This window comes from Triticum aestivum, chromosome 6B (assembly GCF_018294505.1).
Source record: "Triticum aestivum cultivar Chinese Spring chromosome 6B, IWGSC CS RefSeq v2.1, whole genome shotgun sequence".
NCBI classification, from domain to species: domain Eukaryota; kingdom Viridiplantae; phylum Streptophyta; class Magnoliopsida; order Poales; family Poaceae; genus Triticum; species Triticum aestivum.
Genome location: NC_057810.1, coordinates 30,124,835 through 30,147,851, shown reverse-complemented (window position 1 = coordinate 30,147,851; position 23,017 = coordinate 30,124,835). Strand labels below are relative to the sequence as shown.

Below are 23,017 nucleotides of genomic sequence, written 5' to 3'. Positions count from 1 at the left end.
AGAAGGGGAGATCGAGGGGCTGCAGCTGTCATATGCCGAGACAAGATTGGCCAGTACTTGGGGGCTTCTGCGATGGTTTTCGACGGTCTCGTTGACCCAGCGACTCTTGAAGCCCGAGCGTGCAGTGAAGCACTGACGCTAGCATCAGACCTAAACCTCCGGTCTATCTGTGTGGCGTCTGATTGTGCGGAGGTGGTCGCCAATCTGGAGACTGGAGGTCCGTTCCGCTACGCTATGATTCTTGAGGAGTTTAGAGCACAAAGAGTTTCTTTTGACTTTATTCGAGTAGTTCATGAGAGGAGGATCCATAATGCTGAGGCTCATTCGTTGGCCAAAGCGGCCTCCTCTCTCCATCCTGGGCGCCACGTGTGGCTAGATGTTTTGCCCAATATCATTTGTATTCCGTCAAAACTTGATGCTTAATAAAGGTTTACAGATGCTCCAAAAAAAACAAGTAGACCACCGCCGGCATCGCCACTGCCGCCGCCGCCGCCGGCCGCCTGCGCCATGCTCCGCCTCCGAGGTCGCATCGTTGCCCATCTCCTCTCTTTCTCCTCCACCTCTGGCCCGGCCATCTCCCCTCTCCACCGGCTCCTCTCCGCATCGGCAGCCGCCGGCCCCATTTCCCCGAACCCCGGTGGATTCGCCGTGGAGGAGTACCTCGTCGGCACCTGCGGGCTCACCCGGCCCCAAGCCCTCAAGGCCTCCACCAAGCTCTCCCACCTCAAGTCCCCCGCCAACCCCGACGCCGTCCTCGCCTTCCTCGCCAGCCTCTGCCTCTCCGGCGCCGACGTCTCCGCGGTCGTGGCCAAGGACCCGCAGCTCCTATGCGCCAAAGTGGACAAAACCCTGGCTCCGGTGGTCGATGGGCTCACCGGCCTCGGCCTGTCGCGTTCCGACATCGCACGTCTCGTCTCGCTCGCCCACGCCTATTTCCGATGTAGATCCATAGTCTCCAGGCTGCAGTACTACCTGCTCCTTTTGGGCTCCTTCCACAACTTCCTCCGGCTGCTCAAGCACTCACCCCGCCTTCTGTCGTGGGACCTCGACAAGGTTGTCAAGCCCAATGTTGTGTTTCTCAGGGAGTGCGGGCTAGGTGATTCTGATATTGCCAAGCTGTGTATCCCTGTACCGAGGATGCTCGCCACCAACCCGGAGCGCGTCCGGGCAATGGTGGCATGTGGTGAAAGATTGGGTGTACCTCGTGGCACTGGAATGTTCAGGCAAGCGCTACGGGCTGTCGCGTTTCTCAACGGGGAGAAGATTGCCGCCAAAGTGAACTACTTGAAGAGTACGTTCAGGTGGTCTGATGCCCAAGTGAGCATTGCTGTGCGCAAGTATCCGATTCTGCTGGAGAAGTCAAAGGAATCTCTGAAGCGCAGGTCCGAGTTCCTGTTCTCTAAGGTGTGGGTGGAACCCGTGTACATTGCTCATCGACCGGTAATACTTTCTTATAGCATGGAGGGCCGACTCAGACCCGGTACTATGTTATCAAGTTTCTCAAGCAAAATGGACTGCTAGATCGTGACTTGAGCTTATATACTGCGGTCAAGATGACTGAGAAGGTATTTGTGGAGAAGCTCATATGCCCTCACAGGGATGCCGCACCACACCTCGCTGAAGACTATGCAACAGCTTGCAAAGGGGAGATGCCATATAATTTCAGATTCATATGAACAAAAAAGGGCCATGGAAGTTGGTTACAGTGTATTGTGCAACAAAGTGATCACCCTGCGTACGTGTAAGCTCTTAGTACTTCCTGTTTCAGTGTTCTTTTCCTAAGATGATGTTGGTTGTTTTCTGTGGTGTGCTTGTTGCTAAATGCTAACTCCTTATATGAAACTGATAACTTGATTCCTGAACCCCTATTTGTTCATGTTGTCATTCCTGGAGAGAAGATCTCTGTTAATGAAAGTTCATGGATATTTTGTCTTTCTGACTTCCATGAAAGATCTTGGAAACTGGATATGTGGGTTGGTCCAATTTTATGATGAACCAAGCATTCACAAAACCAGAAACCAAAAGAGTAATGTGGTGTCGTTTTCCACCAAAATGTATCAGTATGATCTGCTTCCATGCCAAAATTTATTTACCATGCATGTCCATGTTCATTTCCTTGTCTTTTAGCTTCCACTGTACATCGATTAGTACCAACTTTGTTTAATATTTAGGTTAGACTTCGAGACACTGAGACCTTCCACCTGTTGTCCACCCATTACGCGACACTGAGACCTTCCGCAAATTGTTGTGTTTTGTGATGTAATTATTGTTTCCTGCTTGTGTTTAATGGTCAACAGGGGTAACCATCCCTGCTACTGTCACCACGCCATTACATACAAACATTTTCCCTGTTCAAACACACGAAAGATGACAGCAATTTAGATCTGACAAAGAAGAGAAAAATTGCAGCAATTAGTTGTATCGTGTGAAAGCTGCAAATGGCAACTGCAGCTGATGATCAATAAGATGAGAAATAGTGTATATATTCAGCGAAAACAGAACCTGATTTCGTAAAAGTTATACGGTTATACCAAGGTGATGAAGCGCCTATCTGCGAACTGGGCGTCGACCAGTTGGCTAGTGGCGTGTGGCCCGCTGCACATGCAGCCTGCCACCTGTGTTCAAGCTTTTGGCTCCCAAGAGTCTTGTGCCTGGGTTCAAAAATACCTGAGTCTAGTCCCTGTTGGTCTAGTTTATGAAGTGCATATCTCCGCGGTGACTCCAACTTGTGTTTCTTGGCCATCGGATGCAATCACCTCTGTTATATTACGTCTGCAGAGCATCAACAGATCTGGGCTTCTGTTGTTTATTTTTTCATGCTCTGATTTGAACTGAGGTATGTTAACTTTCTTTTTCTGAACTTCATGATCAAAATGGAGAAGAATGTAACACTTATGGAGATGAATGCATTGGATGTTAGGTTCAGATATGATAGATACAACTAGGCCCAATGCCACGAGGAAAAAATCACCCTGCTGTTCAGATTCATAAACCTTTCTTAAAAGAGTTACACTTCAGCAAAAAATAATGGTTAAGATAGGTTGATTTTTCACTGGGGTTAGACTTACGTTTTACTCAGAAGTTCTAGCAAACCATCTCTCAAGTAGAAGAAAACAAACCTAATCAGTCCGATGTAATTTTTCTGCTGCCCTGGAGCATACTATGTAGTGATGCTGAATTACCGTGTTAAGCATGAGTATGTTTTTCTTAATTTGAAACGATGGACGGCTGCATGTGATTTGCGGTTGCTAATGTTCAGTTCTGACTATTAAACATTCATTTTTGACTGAAAGAAGTGGATGTTTCCATTGATGCATCAGGTCAAAAATGTAATGTGATTGAGGCTGGTGAGTTGTGCTTTCTCAGGTTTACAAGCATTGTTCATAGAAACACAAAACTGAATTTATATACTTAGACCTGCATGAATGATTTCCTTTTGCAAGGTCACTACAGCTGTTGATGCCTATTGCGGTTATTTATAAGAGTCCAAATATATGACTAAAACTTACGTAGCATTTTATTTTGCTGTAAGATTCCACTGTCCAGTAAATAGTAGCAACATTCAGTTCTTGGTACAGTAAGTAGTCTGACTGAACCTAAAGGAATGGCGCTCTCCTGTCTTACCACTGACATGGAGAAAACATGGGGTTGCAGCTTAGTTGGGCTTATTGTTCATATCCCCATGAGTTTTCACCTTTTGTGTTTTGGTTGCACATTCTTTTCAGGTCTACTTTTCTACGAGGTGATCCCTTTTCAGAAACCTGCACCGTGTTGTGCCACAGCAGTTTATTGTTATATTACTTCTAACTTGCAGCTACAACGATTTAACAAGCATCCACATCTTTCAAAGGAAAGGAGTATCCAAATCTTGCAAAGGAACAGAGTATCCACATCCAGTATCTGACATATAAATTCAGTTCTTTCTCTACACTGGTCACAAAGCAGGATGCCTATGATTTGGTGTTGTCAGCACACTCCTTATAGTTACGGTTCTGCTTTAGTTATATATGCTATTGCAGCTAATATTGTATATTCAGTTCCTATGACTACAACTAAAGTTCTTCTGTACTTAATGTTCGTGCAAAGTCTGACTACAAAGTCCGACCATAATACGCTACATGAAATAGAAACTGCAAGGCAAATTTAATGAGCAATTGCCGGTCTTAGCAAAAGTAGGGACCTAAGCGATCAAATCAAAGGAGGAGGAGGTTGAAACGAGGGGAGGAGATCACAGCAACCACCAGGAGGAAATATATCTCAGTTTTTCAGGACCTGCTTACCTTGAAATTGATGTAGTAGGAGGATGCTGGTACATGTTTGGTTTTAGTGCGCCACCAAAAAAAGCTTGCTGATGGGTTGCAAAGGAGGCTAAGGTAATGAGCTAAGTACTTGAGGTAGTAGGCTATGCTTACTGCTAAAATGCAACGCCTAAGATGATGCACTGTCCTAAATTTTGAAGACAGTAGCTGTTGTTGACAATTTTGTTGTGCCTAAATCCAAAATGGTGGGCTCACTGTTACGAATTTATAGGATATCAGCTGTTGTTCATATATCTTTGGGAGGCTAATTCCAAACTGAAATCAATATTGTTTTGAACTTGGGATTAGTTGTCTTGAACCTCGGATTAGTTAAGCTACAGGTACTAGGTCCAAATTGAAATGGAGAATTACTATTAACTGTTTGTAAGCTACAAGCACTAGCTGCCATCTTCATCTCTCTTTGAGAGGCAAAGATGAATTGTTTTGAACTTCAGAATAGTTAAGCTGAGAGCTATATATGCACCGGTTATGCGTGATTCAGCATGTGTTTTACTTTAGGCATCCAAGACTTTTATTTCGATCCATTTGAAGTTAAGTAGAACCGTGGCGATGGAGTTTTTGGCACGAAACTTTCGACAGCGATTGAAATTGCCGATAAGTAGTAAACCGTTTATAGAAGTTACAGTAACTTGCAGGCTTGAAAACTGTCAACCATAATTTCTTTATATTTCGCTTGATATACTTATTTTCTGTTGGTGTGAAGCTTGATCGGTGCAAGTTTGAATTTGTACATGCCCAACGCATCTAGTCGGTATTGATGATTTATCAAGGGCGATGGGCCGGGAGGAGGTGCACAAAGTTCCATCCTCAGGTGTATGTTCCAAAATCAAAGAAACATAACCCCGTGCCGACACCTTCGTCCGTGCACCCCCAGCCTGAGCATCTCCATAAAAACCAATTATTTTTCTCACATTAACAAAATATTACTATTGAGAACAAAGCGTGGAAACTATTTTCTCCATTTTTTAAGTATTGTCAAAAAAAATATAGTATTCTTTCTTAAGGTAATTCTCTCTCTCTCTCTCTCTCTCTCTCTCTCTCTCTCTCTCTCTCTCTCTCTCTCTCTCCCTCTCTCTCTCATTTTTTAATGTAATCCAATAAATGTTCATTCTGCATCTAAAAATTATTTCATCCCGATGAAGAGATTATTACTTTAGATAATAAGTTGCATAGAAAAGAGCAAATCACTCCCTGAAACATATTATTTTCTCAAATTCACAGAAAATAATAATATTGAGAAAAAAATGCTGTATTAATCAAAGAAAAAGATAGTATACTATTTATAGTAAAAAAATTAAAATAAAAAAACTAAAAGTAGGAAATTTACATAAAAGAAAACTAGGAAAAAAATGGATAACCAAAAAAATAATTCAAGAAAGGCAAGAACATAAACAAGATTTTTAAATAAACATAAGGTGACAAAATTGTCCTTCCGTGCAGTAAACATGATAAAAAATGTTTAGTATTCACCCCAAAAATATCCGATTGGAAAAACAACCCTTGAAGTGCCTAATTTTGAGTCTATCGTGAGAAAAAAACTGTAGCATGTGTTTTGCACTACTTTTAATGAAAAAGGCGACCGCTATCCAGATCATTATTGTTTGTATCCCGGAAAATTTAAAACACATAGTATCATTTTCGGTGCCGCCAGAAGATTTCCCTCTAGTTAGGGTTATGTTTCTCGAGGGGCGACTTGTCGTCGTCGAGGTCTGATCTTCCCTATCCTCGATCCCTCCGCAGCTTCTTCTCTTGGATCACAAGGGGGCGCTTTGATCGTCTCCTGGTCTAGGCCTGGACTGTTGGAGGACAGGGGGGGGCAACTACAACAACCCGATCTGAGAACTCGGGTTAGGGATCTACATGGTGTCTGAAGCGACCCCAATGCCGGAGGGGATCATCGACGTTGAGGGAATGATGCAAGAGCTGGGTCTGAAGGAAGAAGACCTAGATGATGTCGTCTTTGACGAGAAGGAAGCTCCACCAGCGGTGACCCGGTGGATCGCTCTGGCTAGGGTTAACTCCGATAAACCCTATAGTCAGTTTTGGTTATTTAAGAACATGAGATCGGCTTGGGACCTCGCGAAGAAGCTAGGTTCAAGCCTTTAGAGGATAATCTCTACACTATCCAATTCTCCTGTCTAGGGGATTGGGAGAGAGTCATGCAGGAGGGTCCGTGGCACTTCTGGGGAGATGCAGTCATCCTCAAAGAGTGTGATGGGGTGACGAAGCCATCAACTGTCAGGTTGGATACAATTGAAATTTGGATCCAGATTCATGATGTACCTGACCTCTATGCTCATCTTTTTTCGTCCATTGCTGCTAAGGTGGGAGAGGTGTTGTTCACCGAATCCCAGTCACACAATTTCACATGGAACTTTACCATGTTTGGGTCAGGATTAATGTCACCAAACCCCTCAAGAATGCAGTCTCCATGATACACTACTAGGGAAAACCTTATACACATGAGCTTACTAGTAGCGCTTTTTAAAAGGCAACGCTGCTACTAGATATTAGTAGCGCTTGACAGAAGCAAGTGATGCTACTATGATCTTACTAGTAGCGCTCTCATTACAAAAGATGCTACTACTATAACTGCCAGACCGTTGGCGGGAGGCCAGACATACTAGTAGCGCTCGTTTGCAAAAGGTGCTACTGCTATTGCTAAATTGACGAAAAGTTTAGTCCCACCTTGCTCCGCGAACAAAATATTTACCAGCTTAAATATGGTGCTTCCCAAACTATCACAACCAATTGGTCTTCATTGAACTCTATGTGTAGGATCTATGGCAATATGAATCCTCGCCTGTACCTATACATCTGTAATGTCACCAAACCCCTCAAGAACGTAGTCTCCATGATACGGGGTGGCGAGCGTCAGATCTATATGGTTAAATATGAGAAACTTCCCGACTGGTGTGCGGCGTGTGGTATGTTGGGCCATCTCTTCAAGGAACACAGAAACGACATTCACCCTCCCTAAGATTTGGTCTTCAAGGAGCTTAGGGCATCCTAGTTCATGCGAAGCGGTAGAAGCCCCAGGTGGTGGGCGCACTCGATGGCATGTTTCCGCCTTCCCCTGGGACTATGTGAGAGTGTTACCTCACTTATCAGGCAATTCTGGTGGGAAAGTAAGCAAGGGAGACGGAAGCCCAGTTGGGTGGCTTGGGACGTTATGAATTTACCAAAGCATCTGGGAGGTCTCGACTTTCAGGACTTGGTGATTTTTAACCTTGCCCTACTAGCCAGGCAGACCTGGAGCATGCTGCAAAACCTTTGTCACTAAGCACTCGGATCTTGAAAGCAGTTTATTATCCATACAGTGACATATTCGGTGCAATTTTGGGGTCACACCCTTCCCAGATATGGAGGGCTATTTTAGACGGGCGAGACATCATGATACAAGGACTCATTCGAAGGATTGGGGATGGTGAAACAACTAGTGTATGGGAAGATAATTGGCTGCTAAGAGCCAATTTGAAGAGGACGAACACCTCCCTAGTTCCACAACCACCGATCAAGGTTTCATAGTTAATTGATCACACCTCATCATCATGGAATGTGAACTTGGTCAGGTCGATCTTTACACCGATAGATGCAGCAACTATCTTACAAATTCCCCTCTGTACCCGTCCACTACAAGAAATATGTCAACTAGTGACCTTTTTTAGTGACCCTGGAAGAATTGGTCATAAATTTATGACCATTTTAGACCAATAGGTCAAAAGCTGTTGGGGGGGCTCCAAACCCTAACCTATAACGACCATTCTGGTCAAAAAGGTCATAATGCCATTACAGGAAATGGTCATAAAAGCGGGAAGCACTGTCCACTGCCTCACGCCTAGCTAATAACGACCAATATAACATGGTCACTACACTTGATTTTGAATGAATTAGGATGATTAGGCAGCCACCTCAGCAACCTCGCTTATGTGTCACTGTCTAGGTGTCATTTTTTGTTAAATATTAATATTCAACAACAGACAGGGCACACACTGACATGCAGGACCCATTTGACAGGAGGGGCCGAGTGCTTAATTCGCCCAAAAAATGTGCGCTAGCGGGGACTCGAACCCACGACCTCGCGCTTGCTTCGCTCGCTTGCTACCGTTGGGCTAGAGAGGGACAGTTGATCATGTATGGGAACTTATCTATACATTATATAAAACCACAGCTCTCTCGTATCAGTGACAAGTGGGGACTTCTGACTAGGTGGGTGGCATCGAACAGAGCAACACTTAGCATTTTTCTAGGTCTTCCGACCAGGTGGCGGCGGGCGGCGGCGGAAACAAGCAACGGACGAGGCTGGGGCCGGTGTGCGATGGGCGGGGCTGGCGGCCGAAGCAACCAGTAGGGGCCGCTCTCCTTGCCCACGACCTCGCTGCAGGTGACCTCGCCCACGGCCTCGCGGAGGAAGCAACCAGCAGGGGCGGAGGCGGGGGCGGGGCCGGCAGTGGAGGTAACCAGCAGGGGGCGGAGGTGAGGCAGGGGCGTGGAGGCGAAGCAGGGGTGTGGGCGACTGACGGTGATGGGGGCGGGGGCAGGAACGGCGGCCGAAGCGACCAACAAGGGCCGCTCGCCTTGCCCACGACAAGAACGGCGACCTCGCCGCCGGTGACCTCGCCCACGGCCTCGGCGCTCGCCTTGTCCATGACAGGAGCAGCTCGCCGAGCATGGGGGACTCCTCTCCCCCCTCTCCGCCGCAAGCACACCTCCCGGTATGCACCCCTCTCCCCTCCTTGCCTCTGATTTGCCTCAGATTTGCCTGTGTTGCGCCTCTGATTTGATGTAGGTTTATTGTAAGCTTGGAAAAATCTGTTGGAAATATCATTGATGAATTTGGTAGAAATTGTGAAGAGAATTTCTGTTGATGAAATTATTAGGAGAATTGTTGTTGATGAAATTGTTAAGAATTCTTTTGGAATTCAATCAATTATTACTGGTAAATTACGTTGTCAGCAATCAATAGAACAGAGCTCAAGTTGGTCTTTCCCTGAAACAGGATCCTGGGATTGATGTAGATTTGATGTTACACCTCTGAAATTTCAGCCTCAAAACTGTTAAAGGACCTGAATATTGATGTAGATTAGATGTAAACTAGGAAAAATCTCATTGATGTAGATTTGATGCAATCTTGGAAATGGCATTCACGTAAATTTACAGTGCTGTTATTGTTGGTGGTTTAACCAAAATAGTTCTTAGTGGCAGCATATATTCTTATTGGAAATATATGAATGCTGTGCTTAGGCAGTTAGCATATAAAGTTGATGCACTTAGATTGATTTGCTAAGTTGCAACAATTTGTTGTCTTTGGCAGATGGACAGAAGCTCGATTAGAATAGGAGTTAGAAAGTTTTCGAAAGAACATATGAAAGGAGTTGATGATTTCATGGCCTTTGTTCGGGCAAATTTTGCCAAAGATGCTCACATTCTTTGCCCATGCTGCGAATGCCTCAACCGTCCAAGAATGGCTCAATGAAGAGTGGAAGATCATCTGCTTCTTAATGGGATGTCCAGCACATATGATAGATGGATATATCATGGAGAACCTTCGGACAGTCAACGTCAACATTTTGAAGCTGATACAGAGGCCCCTCATATGATGGGTGGTGGTGATGCTGGCATTGATTTCATGGAAAAGGTTTTGCGAGATAATGCTATTTTGGAGGAAGAGGATGGGCATGAAGATGATAGGATTCCTGACCTATTGAAGGATTTGTACGATGTTGAAGATCGTGCTGATGGACAGAAGTCATTGTTTGCTGAGGTGTTAGAGGAGGCGAAGCGCGCAGCTCATGAAGGGGGTAAAATTTCAAGATTTACCTTCACCGTGAAGTTACTCCACATCAAGTCTTTCTACCGGATTAGCAATGCCGCATTCAACGCAATACTCCGTCTTTTGAGCTTGCAATTCCCTGATAGTTGTGTTCCCAGATCTTATGATGAAGCATTGAGCATAATCTGCAGGCTGGGGTTAGGTTATGTGTCAATACATGTGTGCCCAAATAACTGTGTCTTGTTTCGAAAGGATTTAGCAAAGCATGACAACTGTCCAAAATGCAATGCATCTAGGTGGAAAGATGCTGATGGGAAGAAGTCAATACCGGAGAAGGTACTGAGGCACTTTCCCTTGATACCAAGGCTGCAGCGGATGTTCATCTCGAAGAAATCATCGCGTGAGGTACAGCGGCACAAGCTGAAGCGGAAACCTGTGGACAATGAGCTGAGCCATCCAGCGGACGGAGAGGCATGGAATGAGTTTGACCGTATACATATAGATTTTGCTACAGATCCAAGGAACATAAAACTTGGCATTGCCACAGATGGATTTAATCCGTTTGGGAACATGAGCACGTCTTATAGCATGTGGCCAATTTTTTTGGTGCCGTACAACCTGCCACCATGGGCATGCATGGATCGGTCCAACTTCATGATGTCATTGCTTATCCCGGGTCCAGAGTCTCCAGGAAAGGATTTTGATCTCTTTATGGAGCCCCTCGTAGAAGAACTGCTCCAGCTCTGGACTGGTGTACCTACATACGATGCTTTGAGTCCGGAAGAAAAGTTCAATCTACGTGCTGCAATCATATGGTCCATCCATGGTTTCCCGGCTCTGCACACTCTGTCTGGGAGGATCACAGCGGGTTATCAGGCTTGTGTCCATTGTGACAAAGACCCTTGCTCAAAGAGAATAAGGAGCAAGATCTGCTATATTGGGCACCGCCGCTTCCTTCCCCGAAACCATCGCTAGCGAAGAAGCAAAGATTTTAATGGTGAGAATGAAACTCGTGACAAGCCAGCTGAATTCACTAAAGAAGAGCTGGAGCAGCAACTTGAAAAGGTGAAAGATGTGAGACCAGGAAAGCTGGCGAAGAAAAGAAAGCGTGAGGAAGGTCAATGTTGGGACCGGAGGTCTTGTTTGTGGGACCTGCCATACTGGGCTGGTCTGAAATTAAGGCATAATCTCGATGAAATGCACATTGAGAAAAACATATGCGAGAATCTGCTAGGGACGTTTCTGAACATTGAAGGGAAGACAAAGGACACGGTTAGTTCTAGACTTGATTTGGAGGACATGGGCATAAGAGAAGATTTGCATCTACAGTACAATGAAGATGAAGATTCATTTGAAATGCCACGAGCATGGTATACAATGAGTAAAGAACAAAAGCTTGCATTCTGTGAATTCCTAAGAGCGGTGAAATTTCCAGATGGTTATGCTGCTAACCTAGCAAAGTGTGTTACTTCTGATGGATTCAAGCTTTTAGTACTGAAAACTCATGATTGTCACATCCTCCTACAAAGGATTTTACCGGCGGGCCTCCGAGGAATCATGGACGAGGATATATATGAAGCGGTTGCTGAGCTAGGAAATTTCTTTAGAGAACTATGCTGCAAAACACTCAAGTTAACTGTCCTGGAAAGACTTAAAAAAGAAATCCCAATTATTCTTTGCAAGCTCGAGAAGATTTTCCCTCCAGCTTTCTTCACCGTGATGGTCCATTTGGCGGTGCACTTACCAAAAGAGGCAATGCTTAGAGGCCCTGTGCAATACGGTTGGATGTACCCAATCGAAAGAAGGCTGCTTACTTGTAAGCGTTATGTGCGAAACACGGCAAGACCTGAAGGTTCTATTGCTGAAGCATATGTCGTTGACGAGTGCTTGACTTTTTGCTCTAGATACTTTGGCGATGTGGAAACAAGATGGAACCAGCCGGGCAGAAATAGAGAGCGGTCTGATTCGCAAAGTGGTGATGTCTCTGTTTTCAACCATGGTGTGAACTTTCTTGGAGCCTCACAATACTTGGAGGCTGGTGATGAGTATGACAAGATGGTTTGGTTTGTGCTCAGCAATTGCGCCGAGGTTCTACCATATATTGAGTACGTTATATCTTGTGCACTCATTATATATATTTTTTGCTTGGGTTGGCACCAGCCTAATGTTTTAATTCACATGTTTTGTTGGCATTGCAGGAAATGCAAGGAAGAGTTAAATCAGGAACAAAGCAATATCCATGTTGATAAAAGGGTTGCCAAGGGGTTTGCTAAGTGGTTTAAGAATCATGTGAGATCTTTAGCCACATGTTTTATGTTTTCTGTGTTATTCACCAATTGTTAAATACCATTGTTTGCTAAATGGTTTATTTGTGCAGATTGGAAAGTTGCATGAGGAGAAGAAGGTCAGTGATGATCTATTTGCTTTGGCATGCTTACCGGATAAGCGAGTGAGAGTGTATTTAGCATGCATTCCTGACGGTGTCTGGTACCACACTGTTGACCGCGAGGAAAAAAGGAAGACACAGAATAGTGGAATCATCACTGAGGGGTCACATGATCGTGAGATCATTGACTTCTATGGTCAGTTGAGAAGCATCGTAGAGTTGCAGTACAACTCTAGTGGTGGCATCCATCGCTCGGTTGTCTTATTTCGCTGTGACTGGTTTGAGCTTGGTAGCAAGAAGAAGAGAGACTCTTTTGTCAAATATGATGGCCACTTCAAAAGCATCAACACTGCAAGGTGCTGGTATAAGAGTGATCCCCTTTATTCTAACAACACAAGCAACAATGGTGTTTTATCTGCCAGACACTCTTTTGCACGGAAAATGGCGAGTTGTGCAAAACTTTGAGCACAGACACTTGTGGAGTGTGGCTGAAACAGAAGTGGAAAGGGGCCCCGGTGATGGTGGACTAACATACCAAGATGATCACTCTACGGAAGTTCCGTTGCAAGCTGATGATGACTCTATGGAAGTTCCGGTGCAAAGCAGAGTGCGAAGGGACCGGGAACGTGTGATCGTTGGTGCTGCAACAGTTGAAGGCATCAAGAAAAGAAGAAAGGTGGTAGCGGATGAACATGAGAGCGAGGATGAGGAAAACCATACTGATCATACTATGTTGCAATATTGTAGTGATGATGAGGAAAACAGGAGTGGGCATATAGTTCCTTGTTTTCGTATCGACGATGATGAGTAGCGAATGGACTGGCAAAGGTAAATACTATTACTTCATGTTCTTTGTTTTGGTATCTATCTGACCTGATGTGATCAATCTTCTCTCCAGGTAGAAAAATGCTTGAAGATTCTAGGAGCAAAATGATGTGATCCTGATGGTTGTAGAAAAATGATGATCCTGATGGCTGTAGCAATATGGAGCAAAATGATGTTTTAAGATTCCAGCAGTAAAATGTAGTTTTTGTAATATGGAGCAAAATGTAGTTTTTGTAGCTGTTATGCTTGCTATTTTGAACTGAATTGAGATGTTATGTTTCATGAAGTTTTTTTGAACTGAATTGAGATGTTGTGTTCTGATGGCATGGAGCTGAAGATGCTATTTTTTAACTAAATTTTGGTCAGTACTGAATGTTTAACTGAATTTTGCTTCAACTGAATGTTTAACTGAATTTTGCTTCAGTGAGCAAAAAATATGCGCCTGCGGGGACTCGAACCCATGACCGTGCGCTTGTTTCACTATGTTACTACCACTGGGCTAGGAAGAGATTACTGGTCTTCCACTCTATGCCAACCCTTTAAAATATATCAAACTAGTCAAGTATCAAGCACGCACCTCACTGACAAGTGGGCCACTCGACCCACTCGCTGACAAGTGGGCCATTTTGCCATTGTACCCAAGCTACCAAAAATATGCGCGCGGCCAAAAAAATTGCGCGTGCGGGGGCTCGAACCCACGTCCTGGCGCTTATTTCACTGTGTTTCGACCACTGGGCTAGGAAGAGGCTGTTGTTTCACATGTTTTGCCCACCCTTTTTAATATATCAAACCAGTCGACCCGCTCCCTCTCTTTTCCCCACTTCTCTGATAAGTGGACCCGCTCCCTCTCTTTTCCCCACTTCTCCTCCCCACTCGACCCACTCCTCCTATCCATCGACGGCGCCGCCCACCGCCGTCGGCTCCTTCCTCTCCCACCGCCGGCCTCCCCACCGCCGCCGGCTCCTTCCTCTCCCACCGCTACCGACTCCTTCCTCTCCCACCACCGCCGACTCCTTCCTCTCTCTCCCAAGGTATGAATGCTTCCTCTCTCTCTCCTTCCTGGTTGGATTAGTTTTCTGCTACTGGTTAGATTAGGGTTCTTGTCGTCGCCTGGATTGGATTAGATTAGATAGGGATTGGATTAGGGTTTGATTTGGTTAGGGTTTGATTGGGACTGCATTAGATTATATTAGGGTTGGATTAGATTAGGGTTTGTTTAGTGGGAATTGATTCAGTTAAGGATTATGCTGTCAAGTATTCAGTTAAGGATTCAGTTAAGGAATTAGATAAGGCAACAAGTATGAGACACTTGTATGAGCATTATCAGGCAGCGTCATAAATGTAATTATGAGACACTTGTATGAGAATTAGATAAGGCAGCAAGTATGAGACACTTGTATGAGACACTTGTATGAGCATTATGCTGTCAAGTTTGCGTATGTGTGCATCATGTAATGTGATTATGCTAGCTCAAAAGGTTGAGAAAGGCCAGTGTCAGAAATGATCATAATCTCTTGATGATGCATGATGTATTTCCTGCTATAATTTTCTTGCATGAAGTATTTCCTGCTATGTAGCTGTACACTATTGGTCCATTTATAATAGATATGGTTCTGATCAATTTATATTGCTGTGTTTTGGTCAATTTATAGTAGATTTTAGTGTTGTTGATGTTGGTGGTCACCTGATGATGTTGCTGTTGCTGTGTTAGTTTACTATGCTATTGATGTTGCTTTTCAGAGAAGTGAGATGGCTGGCTTGGAAGGTTTTGAGTTCTTCGAGATCGTAATTGAGAAATCTTGCAGTAGGCAGGTATGTTTATCATCACTCATTTCTTTATCATCACTCTGCTGTCTAGTGCTTGATTGCCACAATTAACCACTGCTTGACCCTCGCTGCAGAGGCTGCCTGACAAGTTTGCGAAGATGCTCGCCGGCCGTGAGCCCCACAAAGTGAAGCTACGGGAGGCCGGCAGCGGGATTCACATGCTGTGGGACGTGTCGGTGGTGTTCGATGGTGAAGGCCACATGTACCTAGGGCCCGGCTGGGAGCATTTCGCCCGCGCCCATGAGCTATAGCTCGGGTACTTCCTTGTCTTCCGCTACGACGGTGACACCATGTTCACCGTGAAGATGTTCGACAACACCATGTGCCGCATGTACTACCAGCACGACGACGATGCCAGTAAGTTCTCTGCCTCTCTTCTTCCTGTCCTTTTGGCTTCCTCTACTAGCACGACGACAACACCATGTTCACACTTTGTTGCATTTGGCCAGGCAGTGGGAGCAGCAGCGGGGATGACGAGGAGCAGAGCGGGGATGACGAGGAGTAGAGTGGGCAAGAAGAGGAGCAGAGCAGGGATGACGACCTTGCTATGGTGGTGGCTGACGACGACCTTGCTATGGTGGTGGCTGACGACGACCCTGCTATGGTGGTGGCTGACGACGACCCTGCTATGGTGGTGGCTGACGACGACCTCGCGATTGTGGTGCCTGACGCTGACCTCATGATGGTGGTGCCTGACGATGACCTCGCGATGGTAGTGGCACCGGCGATTCCACAGCTAGGCGACAGGACCATGCCAATTGTGGTAGAGGAGTACATCCGCGTTGGGATTCTCCACTCTAAGCGCATCAGGTTGATGAAGGAGAAGAAGGAGGAGTGAAGATGTTAAGAAAATGAAGTGGCAATGTTAAGCATGTTGGGTTTAAGCTTCTTAGTGTAATCTGAACATGTCAATGTTAAGTATGTCAGGTTTAATTTTGTGCATGCTCATGGATGCTATATGACAGTGTCATCTAAACATGTCAATTTCTTAAAAATGAATATTTAGTCTGGTAATTGATGGGAATTGGAATTTTTCATGCATTCTCATGGATGAAAGATAAAATTATGGGGTTTTGTGCATGCTCATGTATGAAACAATATAAGTTTCATTTTTTGAATGCTAAAAACATGACTCAAACCCTAGCCACGGACGACCGCCACCGCCGTGATGAAATCCGACGGTTTTTGAAAACATCGTAAAAAATTCAAAAACAGTTTTTCATTTTTTGAATGCTAAAGACATGTGTTTTTCCGTGAAGCGGCTACAAGGTAGGCATTTCATCACAGAATCGACAATAGATTGGCACGCCTCAAACCCTAGCCACGGACAGCCGCCGCGACGAAATCGGTCAGTTTTTGAAAACACCGTAAAAAATTCAAAAAAATCAAAAAAAAATGGGAGACCTCCGCGTCACATCATCAAATGTGTCCTACCAACTAGCAAAAATAATAAACTTGCAATACGGATGTTTTCTTGAATAGGTGTTCTCAAAAACGACCTACCATGAACGAAGATTCATGGCTTTCAAGCCAAACTAGCAATGATATGGCCGCATCCGATGAATAGTTTCTGATAATATGCCCAAATTTGGCGCATGCCTCCGTCTTGTGATGGCAAACAATGTTGCCAAAGCGAGGTTCCAACTTGTTTACCAAGAAAAATCATTTTTCATTTTTTGAATGCTAAAGGCATGCGTTTTTCGTGAAGCGGCTACAAGGAGGGTCACCCCAAACAGCGCCATTCCATGTCTATCTCAAAGTAGACCCTGTTTTACGGACGGTCGCCAAAAAGCATGCATTTCCGACCCTCGTAGCTACTCCCGGCAATTCAGACCACCTTCGGTCGATTCAGCTGGAACCGGCTGGAATTTGAACTGCGGGTCCTCCATAGCTTGCCCGTTATTTTTGCCAAAAATGCTTTTTAGCTTCACAGATAGGCATTTCATCACAGAATCGACAACAGATTGGCACGCCTCAAACCCTAGCCACGGACGGCCGCCGCGACGAAATCGGCCGGTTTTTGAAAACACCGTAAAAAATTGAAAAAAAATCAAAAAATGGGAGACCTCCGCGTCACATCATCAAATGTGGCCTACTAACTAGCAAAAATACTAAACTTGCAATACGGATGTTTTCTTGAAAAGGTGTTCTAAAAAACGACCTACCATGAACGAAGATTCATGGCTTTCAAACCAAACTAGCAATGATATGGCCACATCCGATGAATAGTTTCTGATAATATGCGCAAATTTGGCGCATGCCTCCGTCTTGTGATGGCAAACAATGTTGCCAAAGCGAGGTTCCAACTTGTTTACCAAGAAAAATCGTTTTTCATTTTTTGAATGCTGAAGGCATGCGTTTTTCGTGAAGCGGCTACAAGGAGGGTCACCCCAAACGGCGCCATTCCATGTCTATCTCAAACTAGACCCTGTTTTACAGACGGTCGCCAAAAAGCATGAACTTCCGACCCTCGTAGCTACTCCCGGCAATTCAGACCACCTTTGGCCCATTCAGCTGGAACCGGCTGGAATTTGAACAGCGGGTCCTCCATAGCTTGCCCGTTATTTTTGCCAAAAATGCTTTTTAGCTTCACAAGTAGGCATTTCATCACAGAATCGACAACAGATTGGCACGCCTCAAACCCTAGCCACGGACGGCCGCCGCGATGAAATCGGCCGGTTTTTGAAAACACCGTAAAAAATTCAAAAAAAAATCAAAAAAATGGGAGACCTCCACGTCACATCATCAAATGTGGCCTACCAACAAGCAAAAATACTAAACTTGCAATACGGATGTTTTCTCGAAAAGGTGTTCTCAAAAATGACCTACCATGAACGAAGATTCATGGCTTTCAAGCCAAACTAGCAATGATATGGCCGCATTCGATGAATAGTTTCTGATAATATGCCCAAATTTGGCGCATGCCTCCGTCTTGTGATGCCAAACAATGTTGCCAAAGCGAGGTTCCAACTTGTTTACCAAGAAAAATCGTTTTTCATTTTTTGAATGCTAAAGGCATGCGTTTTTCGTGAAGCGGCTACAAGGAGGGTCACCCCAAACGGCGCCATTCCATGTCTATCTCAAAGTAGACCCTGTTTTACGGACGGTCGCCAAAAAGCATGCATTTCCGACCCTCGTAGCTACTCCCGGCAATTCAGACCACCTTCGGCCGATTCAGCTGGAACCGGCTGGAATTTGAACTGCGGGTCCTCCATAGCTTGCCCGTTATTTTTGCCAAAAATGCTTTTTAGCTTCCTAGGTAGGTATTTCATCACAGAATCGATAATAGATTGGCACGCCTCATACCCTAGCCACGGACGGCCGCCGCGACGAAATCGGCCGGTTTTTGAAAAACTGTAAAAAATTAAAAAAAATCAAAAAAATGGGAGACCTCCGCGTCACATCATCAAATGTGGCCTACTAACTAGCAAAAATACTAAACTTGCAATACAGATGTTTTCTTGAAAAGGTGTTCTCAAAAACGACCTACCATGACCGAAGATTCATGGCTTTCAAGCCAAACTAGCAATGATATGGCCGCATCCGATGAATAGTTTCTGATAATATGCCCAAATTTGGCGCATGCCTCCGTCTTGTGATGGCAAACAATGTTGCCAAAGCGAGGTTCCAACTTGTTTACCAAGAAAACCCGTTTTTCATTTTTTGAATGCTAAAGGCATGCGTTTTTCGTGAAGCGGCTACAAGGAGGGTCACCCCAAACGGCGCCATTCCATGTCTATCTCAAAGTAGACCCTGTTTTACGGACGGTCGCCAAAAAGCATGCATTTTCGACCCTCGTAGCTACTCCCGGCAATTAAGACCACCTTCGGCCGATTCAGCTGGAACCGGCTGGAATTTGAACTGCGGGTCCTCCATAGCTTGCCCGTTATTTTTGCCAAAAATGCTTTTGAGCTTCACAGGTAGGTATTTCATCACAGAATCGACAACAGATTGGCACGCCTCAAACCCTAGCCATGGACGGCCGCCGCGACGAAATCGGCCGGTTTTTGAAAACACCGTAAAAAATTCAAAAAATCAAAAAAATGGGAGACCTCTGCGTCACATCATCAAATGTGGCCTACCAACTAGCAAAAATACTAAACTTGCAATACGGATGTATTCTTGAAAACGTGTTCTCAAAAACGACCTACCATGAACGAAGATTCATGGCTTTCAACCAAACTAGCAATGATATGGCCGCATCCGATGAATAGTTTCTGATAATATGCCCAAATTTGGCGCATGCCTCCGTCTTGTGATGGCAAACAATGTTGCCAAAGCGAGGTTCCAACTTGTTTACCAAGAAAAACCATTTTTCATTTTTTGAATGCTAAAGGCATGCGATTTTCATGAAGCGGCTACAAGGAGGGTCACCCCAAATGGCGACATTCCATGTCTATCTCAAAGTAGACCCTGTTTTACGGACGTTCGCCAAAAAGCATGCATTTCCGACCCTCGTAGCTACTCCCGGCAATTCAGACCACCTTCGGCCGATTCAGCTGGAACCGGCTGGAATTTGAACTGCGGGTCCTCCATAGCTTTCCCATTATTTTTGCCAAAAATGCTTTTTAGCTTCACAGGTAGGTATTTCATCACAGAATTGACAACAGATTGGCACGCCTCAAACCCTAGCCACGGACGGCCGCCGCGACGAAATCAGCCGGTTTTTGAAAACACCATAAAAAATTAAAAAAAAATCAAAAAATGGGAGACCTCCGCGTCACATCATCAAATGTGGCCTACCAACTAGCAAAAATACTAAACTTGCAATACGGATGTTTTCTTGAAAAGGTGTTCTAAAAAACGACCTACCATGAACGAAGATTCATGGCTTTCAAGCCAAACTAGAAATGATATGGCCGCATCCGATGAATAGTTTCTGATAATATGCCCAAATTTGGTGCATGCCTCCGTCTTGTGATGGCAAACAATGTTGCCAAAGCAAAGTTCCAACTTGTTTACCAAGAAAACCCGTTTTTCATTTTTTGAATGCTAAAGGCATGCGTTCTTCGTGAAGCGCTACAAGGAGGGTCACCCCAAACGGCGCCATTCCATGTCTATCTCAAAGTAGACCCTGTTTTACGGACGGTCGCCAAAAACCATGCATTTCCGACCCTCGTTGCTACTCCCGGCAATTCAGACCACCTTCGGCTGATTCAGCTAGAACCGGCTGGAATTTGAACTGCGGGTCCTCCATAGCTTGCCCGTTATTTTTGCCAAAAATGCTTTTTAGCTTCACAGGTAGGTATTTCATCACAGAATCGACAATAGATTGGCACGCCTCAAACCCTAGCCACGGACGGCCGCCGCAACGAAATCGGCCGGTTTTTGAAAACACCGTAAAAAATTAAAAAAAATCAAAAAAATGGGAGACCTCCGCGTCACATCACCAAATGTGGCCTACCAACTATCAAAAATACTAAACTTGCAATACGGATGTTTTCTTGAAAAGGTGTTCTCAAAAACGACCTACCATGAACGAAGATTCATGGCTTTCAAGCCAAACTAGCAATGATATGGCCGCATCCGATGAATAGTTTCTGATAATATGCCCAAATTTGGCGCATGCCTCCGTCTTGTGATGGCAAACAATGTTGCCAAAGCAAGGTTCCAACTTGTTTACCAAGAAAAATCATTTTTCATTTTTTGAATGCTAAAGGCATGCGTTTTTCGTGAAGCGGCTACAAGGAGGGTCACCCCAAACGGCGCCATTCCATGTCTATCTCAAAGTAGACCCTGTTTTACGGACGGTCGCCAAAAAGCATGCATTTTTGACCCTCGTAGCTACTCCCGGCAATTAAGACCACCTTCGGCCGATTCAGCTGGAACCGGCTGGAATTTGAACCGCGGGTCCTCCATAGCTTGCCCGTTATTTTTGCCAAAAATGCTTTTGAGCTTCACAGGTAGGTATTTCATCACAGAATCGACAACAGATTGGCACGCCTCAAACCCTAGCCATGGACGGCCGCCGCGACGAAATCGGCCGGTTTTTGAAAACACCGTAAAAAATTCAAAAAAATCAAAAAAATGGGAGACCTCTGCGTCACATCATCAAATGTGGCCTACCAACTAGCAAAAATACTAAACTTGCAATACGGATGTATTCTTGAAAACGTGTTCTCAAAAACGACCTACCATGAACGAAGATTCATGGCTTTCAACCAAACTAGCAATGATATGGCCGCATCCGATGAATAGTTTCTGATAATATGCCCAAATTTGGCGCATGCCTCCGTCTTGTGATGGCAAACAATGTTGCCAAAGCGAGGTTCCAACTTGTTTACCAAGAAAAACCATTTTTCCTTTTTTGAATGCTAAAGGCATGCGATTTTCATGAAGCGGCTACAAGGAGGGTCACCCCAAACGGCGACATTCCATGTCTATCTCAAAGTAGACCCTGTTTTACGGACGTTCGCCAAAAAGCATGCATTTCCGACCCTCGTAGCTACTCCCGGCAATTCAGACCACCTTCGGCCGATTCAGCTGGAACCGGCTGGAATTTGAACTGCGGGTCCTCCATAGCTTGCCCATTATTTTTGCCAAAAATGCTTTTTAGCTTCACAGGTAGGTATTTCATCACAGAATTGACAACAGATTGGCACGCCTCAAACCCTAGCCACGGACGGCCGCCGCGACGAAATCAGCCGGTTTTTGAAAACACCATAAAAAATTAAAAAAAATCAAAAAATGGGAGACCTCCGCGTCACATCATCAAATGTGGCCTACCAACTAGCAAAAATACTACACTTGCAATACGGATGTTTTCTTGAAAAGGTGTTCTAAAAAACGACCTACCATGAACGAAGATTCATGGCTTTCAAGCCAAACTAGCAATGATATGGCCGCATCCGATGAATAGTTTCTGATAATATGCCCAAATTTGGCACATGCCTCCGTCTTGTGATGGCAAACAATGTTGCCAAAGCAAAGTTCCAACTTGTTTACCAAGAAAACCCGTTTTTCATTTTTTGAATGCTAAAGGCATGCGTTTTTCGTGAAGCTCTACAAGGAGGGTCACCCCAAACGGCGCCATTCCATGTCTATCTCAAAGTAGACCCTGTTTTACGGACGGTCGCCAAAAACCATGCATTTCCGACCCTCGTAGCTACTCCCGGCAATTCAGACCACCTTCGGCTGATTCAGCTGCAACCGGCTGGAATTTGAACTGCGGGTCCTCCATAGCTTGCCCGTTATTTTTGCCAAAAATGCTTTTTAGCTTCACAGGTAGGTATTTCATCACAGAATCGACAACAGATTGGCACGCCTCAAATCCTAGCCACGGACGGCCGCCGCGACGAAATCGGCCGGTTTTTGAAAACACCGTAAAAAATTAAAAAAATCAAAAAAATGGGAGACCTCCGCGTCACATCACCAAATGTGGCCTACCAACTATCAAAAATACTAAACTTGCAATACGGATGTTTTCTTGAAAAGGTGTTCTCAAAAACGACCTACCATGAACGAAGATTCATGGCTTTCAAGCCAAACTAGCAATGATATGGCCGCATCCGATGAATAGTTTCTGATAATATGCCCAAATTTGGCGCATGCCTCCGTCTTGTGATGGCAAACAATGTTGCCAAAGCAAGGTTCCAACTTGTTTACCAAGAAAAATCATTTTTCATTTTTTGAATGCTAAAGGCATGCGTTTTTCGTGAAGCGGCTACAAGGAGGGTCACCCCAAACGGCGCCATTCCATGTCTATCTCAAAGTAGACCCTGTTTTACGGACGGTCGCCAAAAAGCATGCATTTTTGACCCTCGTAGCTACTCCCGGCAATTAAGACCACCTTCGGCCGATTCAGCTGGAACCGGCTGGAATTTGAACCGCGGGTCCTCCATAGCTTGCCCGTTATTTTTGCCAAAAATGCTTTTGAGCTTCACAGGT

General features: G+C 44.9%; 1 pseudogene; it reads left to right on the top strand.

Moving 5' to 3' along the window:
* The first annotated feature begins 485 nt into the window (after positions 1-485).
* Positions 486-1,676, top strand: LOC123138706 (uncharacterized; annotated as a pseudogene).
* Positions 1,677-23,017: the final 21,341 nt, after the last annotated feature.